Consider the following 3,484-nt stretch of genomic DNA (forward strand, 5'->3'; position numbering starts at 1 on the left):
TATACATCTATTCTTATATAAGTTATGCCTCAAGAATATAATTTAATAATACGTATTTTTATAAAAATGAGCTTTTATATAATACGTTTATAAAAATCGTGTTTGACCTAAAATTAATTAAATTGAATAATTCAAAATTATATAATAAAGTGATTAAACGGTTTAGTAAATTTTAAATGTCAAAATGGGAAATTCACGGGTGTTACAATCACCCCACCTTTTAAAAAGTTTCGTCCTCGAAACTTGAAGATAGAAAAGAAAGGTTATAAAAATAAAACTGAACTTTTAAAATCGGTAACCAAAACATTTAAAAGGTTACTTATCGTAAGAATTAAAATTCTTTCAAATGTTTCAATTAAAATCATTCCGACAGAAACAGGTCGAAAGGTAAAACATTTGTATAAATCAAGTTATTCGCCGACAAGCGTAGAACAAGTTATTAAACTTCTCTAATAACGAGTTCTATCGTCCAATCAACGTTAAAATCACAAGAGAAAGGTAATTCACTCAAATTTTCTCTTGCAAAGGCCAAAATAGAGATATAGGTTTCACTTTTTAACCTTAAAGGGAATCAAATTCCTGAAAATATAACAGTATACTTTGACAAGGAAATCATAAATAGATCGAAGTTAACAGAAATTGTATAAAATTTAAAGAAATCTCGGGTTTAGCCATTAAAATCATGATAAAGAAGTCTATACTCAAAGAACAAATATGGAACTAAATCTAATTTTCATTTTCAAACCTTTAAAATAGGTAAGGTTTTGCAAAAGTAACATCAACTTTTAACAACGAAACAAAACTGGTAGCTTGAAGGTTTAGAAATTGAACAAAAAGGAAGGTATCTTAGACATCATAGATACAAGTATGCTAAGAGTATTCAACTTACCTAATTAAAAGAGTTGTGATGAACTTACTAGGGATAAGAATTGAAGTCAAACCAATGAGAATGTCAAGGGTAGAGTTTTATAGGTCACTAGCATCAAACTCAAGGGAGGAGCACGATGTAGCGAGAAAGAGAGGTATGAACGGTAACGCTTATGGTAAAATAAGAAAGGAAATTAGGCAACAAGGAAACGCTAGGTACTCAAACCTCAGACAACAACATCGTCCTAAACTGTTCCGGAAACTTCCCAACCACAAAGCTTATAATCACAACACTCCCAAGGATTTCCTCAAGACACTCATGTGACTTCATCCTAATCTATTCCCTGAAACAAGGTACTCCACTATAAGTGTGATCTCATCACTCCAAATCCTCAAACATCCACAAACAACATCCACAAGATCAAGGTCAAGGTTTCTAACAAAGCTACACTCATATCCAACTAGTGTTAACCACGGGTTTCTCAAAAGGGTAAAATCCTAAATCAAGGATCCTCATTCCAAGCTCTAAATTCCCTCAAAATATTTCTCAAATATTCCATAAGGTTAACAAAGACCTCTTAACACTAAATCTCTCTCAACTGAAGAACTCTCAAGAGCCAACTAATATCAAATCACATCACCAATCCCGTATGGTCATCAACATCTCAAGGTTTATTCTTTCAAATCCGATATCCTAAAACTTACTTACCATCGAGTTCCCAAGAGACAAGATCTTAGTTGTAACAACACTGTACTACCTCATATATTCTCATTCTAACACCATAAATTGAAACTATGTCCTTTAACTTAACAATTGGCGTCAACCATACCATTATCCTTTCTAGTTACCAAAACCGCTAAGACTTCCCAACCATGTAGTTTAGTCTCGCTTTCATACCATACCTCAAGTAGTCATCAAGATCACTCACTTAGACTAACTAATAATCCCACAATTAGCATTTATCATATGGTAACGTACACATTATCAAACCCTCATATCCGAAGTGATTATGGAAGCCAATCAAAAACTCGACTTACTTGGTCAATCCTACATCCTCAAATCCACCATTAAATTTCCTCCAATTTAACTGAAGTACTAAGCACTAGTATCCCAAGACACGTCTCATTACAGTTCCCAAGCCTTTCAAATCCCAAACATAAACAACAAAGCCAAGTTCTATAACCTTAGTAATAAATGCAACTCACACTTAACACACATAATCCACCAATCAAATATACTCACTTAATCAAGGATCTAGGTATAAGAACCATCAAGTATGTCTCATCACACTACCTAAGTATTTCTAACACCACAACCTCTCAAAACCAGGGTTATGGGTTAAACACAACAATCTCCTTAAAAGTCAAATTTTCCAACCAAGGTCAACATTCCTCAAAAGAAAGAGTACTATCAAAAAGGTGTTAAGGAAGGATAAGCAAGGAACAAAGGACAAGTTAGGAAATACAAGAGTTACTTACAAGGAAAAAGAAAAGAGGATTTAGAAGAAGGAATAAGCATTAAGAAGTGAAGAACATGGCAAGGTACACAAAGAATGAGAAATATCTTCGAGGAAATAGAAGCATTCTTCAAGGTTGAACAAATCTTCAATCCTCGGCAATAGGCACCAAATATTGATAACCACATGGTATGTTTACCGTTATTGATCCAAGGGCACAACAATTTTTAAATGACAATCAACAAACATGTTAGAACCTAACAAAGAGAAAACACACTACAGACTACCACCTTAGGTCCTTAAGTCTACCCATCTCTCATTCATTATTCAAGGTCAAGTTCAAATTAAACTTTGGGGTACACGTGTGTGCGTCGGGAGCAACATAGGCTCTGATACCAAATGTGACACCCCGCGATAAAGCGGAAAATATAACTAATAAATTAAAGCGGAAATTTATGATATTTTTAAAACTTTTTACTACTAGTTAAATATTAACACGCGGGTGCCAAAAATGAAATGAAACAAGTACTACAATAGATAAATTTAGGTTATTACAACCCAAGTCTAGAAGGTGGGAAAAAGATATACCACGAATAAACAAATAAAGGGTTTCTAAACTAGCAAACTAAGTTCCAAGGGTTTAGTTCTCGCTAGCCCACACGTCTTCCCCACGTAAGCGTCTTCATAACATGTCATTCATGTAAACATGAACGCCACAGTCATTGGGGAGTAACTCAAGGTTCTCCCAGCCACAAAATATCGAAACACAGATATACAAGAACATATTAGAACATCATAAATATAACCATTTGATGCAAGCACTCCGACATGAGACTAACATTCAAAGCAGGCGTAGTCAATCATAGATAAGGCATATGATACATCCAACTTTGAAAACCAAACAACATACAATACATGAAATAGGACCACTAACATCACATAATAAGCAAAGCATCCGGCTCAGAGGCTACCTTTAAAGCATGTACGAGACACAAGTCCTTAAGTACCTTGGCTCAGCGGTTACCTTTAAAACATGTCCAAGGCACGACCTCTAAAGTATCTGGCTCAGCGGTTACCTTTAAAACATGTCCAAATACTACAAACAAGTACCCGACTCAGAGGTTACCTTTAAAACATGTCCGAGGTACAACAAACAAGTA

The sequence above is a fragment of the Silene latifolia genome, chromosome Y (genome assembly GCF_048544455.1).
Source record: "Silene latifolia isolate original U9 population chromosome Y, ASM4854445v1, whole genome shotgun sequence".
In the NCBI taxonomy this organism is placed as follows: domain Eukaryota; kingdom Viridiplantae; phylum Streptophyta; class Magnoliopsida; order Caryophyllales; family Caryophyllaceae; genus Silene; species Silene latifolia.